Source organism: Panthera leo, chromosome A3, assembly GCF_018350215.1.
Source record: "Panthera leo isolate Ple1 chromosome A3, P.leo_Ple1_pat1.1, whole genome shotgun sequence".
In the NCBI taxonomy this organism is placed as follows: Eukaryota; Metazoa; Chordata; class Mammalia; order Carnivora; family Felidae; genus Panthera; species Panthera leo.
In genome coordinates, this window is record NC_056681.1 from 87406353 (window position 1) to 87415730 (window position 9378).

The 9378-nt window shown below is 43.8% G+C and overlaps 1 protein-coding gene across 6 annotated transcripts in view; it reads right to left on the reverse strand.

Moving 5' to 3' along the window:
• ADD2 (adducin 2) overlaps positions 1-6007 on the reverse strand; it is a 103661-nt gene extending 97654 nt beyond the window's left edge. For 2 of the 6 annotated variants that reach the window (XM_042932613.1, XM_042932609.1), the window contains exon 1: positions 5100-5162. The gene's annotated coding sequence lies outside the window, so the exon portion shown is untranslated. Of the gene's footprint in view, positions 1-5099; positions 5250-5720 lie in introns of those variants that run through there. The other 4 variants (XM_042932614.1, XM_042932612.1, XM_042932610.1 and 1 more) reach the window with 4 other exon arrangements.
• Positions 6008-9378: the final 3371 nt, after the last annotated feature.

Genomic DNA, 9378 nt, shown 5'->3' on the forward strand with positions numbered 1-9378 from the left:
GGAATCGCTGTGGCCACCTCAGGAAAACCAAGTGGCTTCTTCTCTAAATTGGCGCGGGAAGTAGGGGGATGACCTATCACTATCATTGCATCATGTCTGTTTTGGTTTGTTGTTTTGTTTTGGGTTTGGCTTCTCTCTTTCTCTCTTTTTTTTTTCTTTTTTGGCCTCCTCACCCTGACTCCCTCTCTTATTTGGCCTAATATGGCCACCAGCTCTGAGATCCCAAGTCCTCACAGGTCCACACCTGGTTCAATCAGCTGTCTGCATGTGTTGGGGGGGGGCGGTGCATGGGGTAGAGGATGTCAAATGATCCTTAGGGCTGTCACTCATAAAAGCCAGAGGCATTTGCTACTTGGCTTGGTAAGTTTTTTTCATCCACTTCAAGGCTTGGCTCAGGGAAGACCATTCCAGATATCATATGGAGCACTGATATTTGTTCTCTGGCAACCACATCCTAAATTCCCTAGCCTCTGGGTCTCACCCAGGTTGCTTGTGGGGTGACATCCAAGTACATTAGAGATATTTACTGCTGGGCCAGATGACATTTATTTATGTACTTATTTAACTTTATTTTCAGCTATACCTGTTGGGGTGAGTAGAACTGATATGGCTTGAAGCTGGCTATGTTAAAACCCCACTTTATCGGAGGCTCCCTCAGCACAAATCAAGATTGGGGGGGGGGCCAGATACCCAAAGTGGAAGGTGCTGATAAAGTTCTTAGAGTCTTTTAATACCCCCACGCTCTCCCAGACCACACCATAACCCACTCAGGTTTGGTGCTTTGAGCCTGAGTATTATTCTAGGATTCAGCTGAGAGAACATTCCTTTTTCTGGGGAGTGCCCCTTATTGAATCATGGGCTGGTTGACGTTGGCTGGCACCATCTCTGCCATGTCTTCTGGAGAGTCCTTGAAGAATCTGGGCCCACTGTTTGTTATCTCCCTCTTCTCTACAACTAAAATAGATCTTCCTTTGCTTGGCATGTCCTGGTTTTAGCACTAAATGTCCCCCATCCCAGGAAAGCCATCAGGGCCCTAAGTAATACTGCATCAAATATAACCTGTGTGTAACATAATACAATATAAATGCATATGTCTATGATATGTATACATCAAAAGGAAAGCTATCAAAAACACAATTATAGTAGGAGACGGACATATTTCTTGTAATCTTTGACAGATCACTTAGGTACAAAGAAAAATAAAAATAGACTTGAATATAATCAATAAACTTGTTTTAATCTATACAATCCAACATTGTAGTGCACAGAGAATAGACTTTCTTTTCACCTCATTCAATAACATTGGCAAACCTCTCACATGTAGTTTATCATGGAAGATAGGCCTGGATGAATCTTTGCTGGAAGCTTGCCATTCCATAGATGCTTTTTGAGTTTGGGGGACTTTGCTGCTGTTGTTGTTGTTGAAAACAGAGGCAGTTTTTGGTATTACTGTCTTAAAATTATTTCAGGCTAAAACTATGGCAGTCAAGGTATATAGAGTCAAATATTAGGGCTGCAATCTCTCTTCTAGAGAGTGAAAATTCTATTCCAAGAATCTTGGGTGTGTCCTTGCACACAGTGCAAAATGCTTAAACTAAACAATTATCTCTTTTGAAGAGAAATATTTCCATGGACCTAGGGTTGACCTACATCACTTTTATTAAATATGTGCACACATAAAGACCAGTTCTAAACACCTAGGCATTAATAGCTAGTTATATAACTAAAATACCAAAGCCAATTTACAAGCACATGTAATTATCAAACTTTAAAATGTCAAATTAATAAAATTAACTTTATACAACAGATAATATTGTTTTGCTAAGATTAAAACACCATTTGGGGCTTAACAGAAAGATCTAGTCTCAGGCCCAGTTACTACATGTTACCACTATCTGAATCCTGGCTTCAACGATACCAATGCAGACAACTCCTAAAGCATGTGTGCAAAACAATATTGATAACCTGAAAAATGTGTTTGCTACTTTAAGATAATCAGGTATCATAATTTAAAATTCTGCTAAAAACCACCCACCTAAGTGGGTGCCATTTCATACTAATAAAGATAATAATAATTGCTAACATTTATTGAACTTTACTGAAGACTTTACCAGTCTTTCACACATAATAGCTCTAATCCTTGTGATATCACTATGAAATTAATACCACATCTTTATCTCCATATTATCAAAAGAAGAAACTGAGAAACAGAGAGGTTGAGTTATTTGCCCAGGTTTCACAGCTAGTAAGTAGAAAAGCGAATTAGAAGTCAGTCTGGCTCCACCCAATCATTATGCCTAGTTACCTGTCTCATTGTTTTGGACATAAGGTAGTTATCACAGGTCACTAAATCTGTATTGCATACAGATCTAACCCAATTATTGCTGAAATCAGCAACAGCAACTCTGTCATTGTGTTTTCACTACAACACCTGCTGCTAATAAATGGCTACAGCCCAGTCCATATGAGGGCGGAACCAGCATGAGAGCATCATTCCTTGCCAATATAGCACTGGTCCCAGGAGTTGTTCCTTTGAGTTTGACAAGCCTGTGCCCTGTGTGGGCTCACCCTTCTCTCCATGTGCCTCTAATTAAACTCCTCGCTGCCTCATGACCTGAGCTACCAGGCCTGCCCCTGGTTCACATGGGAAGATGCAGAGGAAAACACAGGCCCCACCATGGGTTTTGGGGTTGCCATCAAGATAATCCAGAACACATTTTTATTGTTAAGATTATCACTGAAGAGGCAACTGGGTGGCTTAGTCGGTTAAGCGTCCGACTTTGGCTCAGTTCATGATCTCATTGTTTGTGAGTTCGAGCCCCGTGTCAGGCCTTGTGCTGACCGCTCAGAGCCTGAAGCCTGCTTCAGATTCTGTGTGTCTCTCTCTCTGCCTTCCTCTGCTCATGCTCTGTCTCTCTCTCTTAAATTATATAATAAACATTACAAAAATATTATCACTGAAGTAAAACTGCTAATTTTAGAAAAGACACAGATCCCTCAAAATGTATATATTCTCAGAACTCCAGGGGTCTGAGAGCCCCAAGAAGTAATATGAGTGCACACCAAGGAACACTATAAAAACAGCGGTATGAAAACCTCCTTGTGGCTGACAAGGACATGATTGAAGACATCATTCCAAACACTGTAATATTTGCAAGAAGTTCCTTTCTGCTCTTAGAATCAAGAATTGTTGTGCTTCTCTTAACAAGTTTCTGTGTTTTATGTTCTAGATATGGGACATTTTGTTTCATGCTTTTTCTGCACAGCCCTCAGCACTATTTGTAATTATACATTCATGTATATATACAAGGTTTTCTGATGAATGTCAGTTCCTTGCAATCATCTGTAACTGCTGTCAGAGCAGAGACCATGTCTGTCCTTGCACCTTGCACAGAGCCTGGCACATAGTAAGTCCTGAGTGTTAAGTGAACAAATGAGTGAATGAATCAATGAATAAATAGAACATATGAACCATGGATTGGTCAGGTCCCCCTTTTCCATGAAATGCTCGAAAGTTTAGTGCTGGATTTATTTCCCCGCTTAGCAAGTGTAGCGGGTCTCACACTTGTATTTTTGTATTAGCTTCATTCTTAATACCATTTTATACCTCTACCCTTAGTCTTGTTTTTTCTTTCTCATTTACTTCTAAGTTAGTCTCCCTTGCTATGATTTATGAAGGCCTGTAAATGGTCTTAAAGTTCTTGTGATAAATATATTTATTGAAGTCTTTTATATATATACATATATATACATATTTAAAGCCTTAACACTAAACTTTCTCCCAACAAACATATTTGATCACCTGTAGGCTCTTAAGAATAGCTGTAATTTGCTAATTCCAGCACCTTACTAACATTTAAGGCAAATTCAACCCAAGACTAGAAACAACATGTAGTGCGTCATTTCAGGCAGTGTTGTATATTCTGAATGTAACAGGCAGATTTCTAATAAGGCTAGGCAATTGGACAAGAAAGAATAAACGGCTTGCCACAAAAATGTATGGATTTGGGATCAAGGAATGATTTATCTCTAGTGGTTCTCCAAAATATATTGAAATTCTAATAATAAAAGGTTTGCTATTGGGGGCGGGGAGATGAGCAGCAGGGAGAGACAGGGAGGCAGGGCTGGGCATGATCTTGGTCCATATGCACTGACAAAAGTCTGATCACCTTACAGAATGAAGGTAGAATGCTATAATCCAAATATCCAACAGTCTAAACCCCTTTGTAAAGTCTGTATCATGTGCTATTCATAGGCTTGCGGCTGGAGTGACTTGCAAGTCTGAAACTTCAGTTTCTGCTCTGCTCTCACTCTTTTAAAGTACTTTCACTTCATATGTGGACCATTTTTCATTTCTCAAAAATGAAATCCAATGTTTAAATCCATTTAACAAAGACACCCCTTGCTGCACAAGTTAAACATGCATCCCATGTACCTCAACTAGACCCACACACTAGGCGTGAAAGGAGGTGGGTCTGCCCTCTCCAGTCACTTCCTCCCATCAGGGCATCAGACCAACCCCTCCTTGGGGCTTAGTCAGGAAGCACAAGATGTCCATTTAAAAAACTGAGACTTGATTTCTATTATTTATAAGGCTCATTTGAGTCAGTTGAACCTTAGACGACAAACAGCAAGAGGGAAGAGTGGGTGTAAAGAAACAGATGGGTAATAATCATATGTCACAGATACATAACAATTTTTAAAAGAATTTGATAGGGTGTGGGCTGGGGCTTTCCCCCCCCCCCCCCCCCCCTTCCCTTCTGTCTCCCTCTCTCTCTCTCCTGGGGCTTTCTTTCTCTTTCTCTTTGGGAAGGGGTGGAGATTACAGAAGAAAAGGAAGGGGGAGAAAAAGCAAGACAATAGGCTAGACAGAGAGCCTGATCGGCATCCTAAAGCAGTATGCCCCGCCCTACCCCCAACACCTGGTAGCTCAGTGGTCGCGATTTCAAAACTGGCAGACGCTCCCCATCCTCCCCACTCCACCCCCACCTCCCCGAGCCAGGGTGGCCTCCAACCCGGAGGCGGGAGGAGAGGGAAGGCAGAAAAAAGAGAGGGGAGGGAAGATGGAAGCTAAGAGAGGAGGAACAGACTGGCAAGACCTCTTGGGGGCAGTGGCTTTTTATCCCTCCAAAGTGGTGGAGTCGCACAAAAATCCAAGTCCAATGGGGCCCACTCACGTGCCAGCTCCCCTGCTCCAAATGCAGGCGGCTGCCGACACCGACACCGCGCCTGCTGGCCCCGCAGCTGCGGCACAATGCCCCGCCTCGAGCCTTAGCTACGCCCGGGGGAACGCGCCCAGCCCGCCGAGCACCCCGCACGGCTCCCCGGGAGGGCGTCGGCTGAGCAGGAAGGGAAGGGAGGGGCGGCCCCCGCGAGGCAACAACGCTTGCCACCCGCCAGCCCGGACCCCAGAAGAAAGCCCCACCTGTCAGGCGTGGCGCTCGGAGCGAGGGCATCCAACCATCCTCATGCAGAGGCCAACGCCAGTTAGCCCCGCTTTCCAAACAACCTCCAACGTTACATCGTCAACAGAAACCTTTAGGCATGAAACACACAGCCGCCGGGAAGGGTGAATCGCAGACACCCACACTAGCAGACGCTCACCAATCTGGACCAACCAGCTCTCTCACGGTGGAGGGATGCTGTAGGGGTCTCAAATTCCATTAAAAGAAACAAAACCAAGGCAAAAGCCATGGTACTCATTGCCAAGACGGGCTTACCTCCTGCACGGCATCTTATCCATTCCTGGTCTTCCACTGTGGGCTGTTGTTTTGCTTTGTTGTTGTTGTTGTTGTCTTTTGAGTGTCTGCTTAATGCACCCAGCTAATCTGCAGAGCAATGTTTTCTTCCCATCCTGCAGCCCCACACTTGTCAGAGCTGCCTGGAATTCCACCAGCAATGCAGCTTCTCCGCGTCAGTGGTAATTACAGACGACAGAGGCTGCTACTCCTTGACAAAAGGCTTTCGTTCCCGCTCGTCCCTTACAGCCCTGCCGTCAGAATTAAATCCATTTCCCGCACGAGGCTGGGAGGAAATGAGAGCTCTCCTGGCCGAGTGAGCTGACAAAAGGACGCTTGGCGGCGCCCACAGCGCCCCCTCTAGCGGGCCACTGCCCGGCTGCCCCAGGGCCGCGGTGCTGCAGTGCCCCCACCCGCAGCGCGCGCCGCCCGCGCTGCCGCAGTCCCGCCGCCCGGCCTCTGCTCACGTCCACTCCGGCACCACCAACTGCCCGCAAGAGCCAAGAGCTAGGAAGAAAATCTGAAATGTGAACTCCCTTAAAGGATGTATCCTCCCTGGGAATAATAAAAGAAAAAAGTCTTGCAGCTGGAATATTTGTTGTCTGGGAAGGACATCTGCCTTTAGAAAATTAACTATTAGCGATTTTAATAGCAATTGTTGACCATTTGAATTCTGAGCCAAAATTATCCCTCTGCCAGCTCCATTTTCAACTAGAGCAAAATTTTTGTTGTGCTACTCTCTGGAACTGTGAGCCCAGCTCCTTCCAATTCTCATTACTTCCTCCTCTCGCCCCCTCTCCTCATCCCAGAGGGAACAGGTGTTCAGTGAATGGGGAAGGGGATGGAGAACAGAATACTTGGTTACAGTTTCAGACCTGCCAATAACTAGCTGTGTGACCTTGATGAAGTCACTTAACCTTTCTGGGCATTTACTCTGTAAAATGACAGTGTACCTAAGGCATCTCCCACTTCTACTTTCTGACAGTGTTTCTCAATATGCCCTCAGAGTAGGCATATCAAGTGGTTGCTTGGGACTTTAGACCCGCATAATCTCACCAGCTCCCCCAATCAGCATTTACTCTGTTTTTAAAAATGTGAATGCAGGGCAAGTATGGTTTCCAGAAAAGCCCCCTGGTCATTTTCCCCAACCAGTTCATGGCCCCTTTGCTCCCTGTAGGTTCCAGGGCACCATGGCCTTAAGACACTCCCATAAAAACCACAGACCCCGCCACAGTGCTGCTACAGAATCAGAATCTCTGGAGGTAGGCCTAGGAATCCATATTTTTAATAAGCATCCCTAGTAATTCCTTCGTACACTAACATTTAAAAAATGCCACTCTATGTGAGCTACTAGTGATGTAGAAGAGAAAATGCCCACAACAACCCCAGAACTGAAAAATATTCTGAGACACTAGAACTGTGTCTTTCTGCTGTAGCTCTTCCAACCTTCCACCCCCCCCCCCAAGTCTCAATCCCCTCTTTCTCATTCATTCCCCTTTCACTTTTTTTTTTATTTTTTTTAATATATGAAATTTATTGTCAAATTGGTTTCCATACAACACCCAGTGCTCATCCCAAAAGGTGCCCTCCTCAATACCCATCACCTACCCTCCCCTCCCTCCCACCCCCCATCAACCCTCAGTTTGTTCTCAGTTTTTAAGTCTCTTATGCTTTGGCTCTCTCCCACTCTAACCTCTTTTTTTTTTTTTTTTCCTTCCCCTCCCCCATGGGTTTCTGTTACGTTTCTCAGGATCCACATAAGAGTGAAACCATATGGTATCTGTCTTTCTCTGTATGGCTTATTTCACTTAGCATCACACTCTCCAGTTCCATCCACGTTGCTACAAAAGGCCATATTTCATTTTTTCTCATTGCCACGTAGTATTCCATTGTGTATATAAACAACAATTTCTTTATCCATTCATCAGTTGATGGACATTTAGGCTCTTTACATCCCCTTTCACTTTCAGAATTGAGTCCACAAGCCCTCTCCCCCATTCACCTGTCAAAACCTGCTAGAATTACAAGCAATTCAGCTAATAGGACCCAAGGTCTGTCTGGCCAGAACCAGGAAGTGATGTGTTTATTGAGACACTTCAAGTGGCTATGCACTATATTTAATTTTAGATGTATTTTGTAAGTGATATTTGGTACTGAGTGATGATATCTAGGGAATCAGGAACATCTTTTCCAGAGCCCTGAAATCATAGGTATGGTGGGCCCTTTTCTGAAATAGAACTCAAAAAGAGAATAGAGAATTTTTGTTTAGTCCAGAAATAACAGGCTTCATAAATCCCCTTAAGTCATCTCCATCACTCAAATATATCACTTCATGATACATTATTTAGCTTTCTCAAACTAATAATTGCAAACTCTTGTTGGCTCCTTCCACTGCTCTGAGGGCTTTACATGCATTTTTATTCATTTAATCCTCACAAGAACTCCATAAGGTCAGTACTATTATTACTCCTATTATACAGTTGAAAAGATTGAGGCACAGAGAGGTTAGGTAACTTGCTCAAGGTCACATAGCTAGTGGATGGCTGAGCCAGGATTCAAACTCAAGCAATATGGCTCCAGAGCTTATGAGCCCTAACCACTACCCAGCACATGGCTTCTTGGAGGGGACAAAAAAATTAACTTTAAAAACTAGAACTGGTGCACCTTCATGGCTCAGTCAGTTGAGCATCCAACTCTTGATTTCAACTTAGGTCATGATCCCAGGGTCATGGGATTGAGCCCTGCATCTGGCTCCATGCTGAGTGTGGAGCCTAAGATTCCCGTGCCCGCGCCCACCCCCCCACCCCACTGCCTCTCTACCCCTCCGCCCCTCTCCCCGACTCATGCTCTTTAAAAATTAAAATAATAAAAAGCAGAACTAGAACTAGTACAAGTCACTGATAAAGTTGATAGGCTGATATACATTCTTTTCCCAAAAAAGTGATTCTGTTCTTCTACTCCTCAGTCTTAAAAAAATAAATCCTCCAGCTTCTCTTAGATGCCACCTGAATGTGACAAGTGCTGGAAAGATTAGCACCATCCTGTGGCTTTAGGAATTGTTCAAATATCAGATAGGAAGCAAGACTTCAACATATAAATTTCCATATTGATAGCCTATATGGAATTTTAGTTGAAGTTCCTAAAGTTCTTGCTCAATTCCAAATTCACTTTGAAATCCAACAAAGGGACTTGAAAAAAGGATTTTCAAAAGTTGTCTATATAGGCTATCCTGGGAAGATCGCTAGAATTCAGAGTCCACACCACAAAAAGCTCAAGATACCTAGCCCTTAACTAGGGACATAGAAGACACCATGTCAGACCCAGAAAAAAATCACATTTGTCTAGCCTCCAATAGCCAGGTTAAAATTAGATTTTCTGACTGGTTTGCAATAAAAAATTTTTTTGCAGTAAAATTATTTCTAATCCCCAGGTCTCTTGACAAAAAATGTTTCTGGCCAGCAATAACTTATAGAGAGAGCAGATGGCAGTATATCAGACACCCACAGTGTTTCCACCTCCCGATATTCATGTCCTGGGGTAATCCCCTCCCCTTAGGTGCTGGCAGGACCTGTGACTTGCTCCTAACCAATGGAATACAGCAAAGGGAATGGGATGCCACTTCTGTGATTGCATTACATAA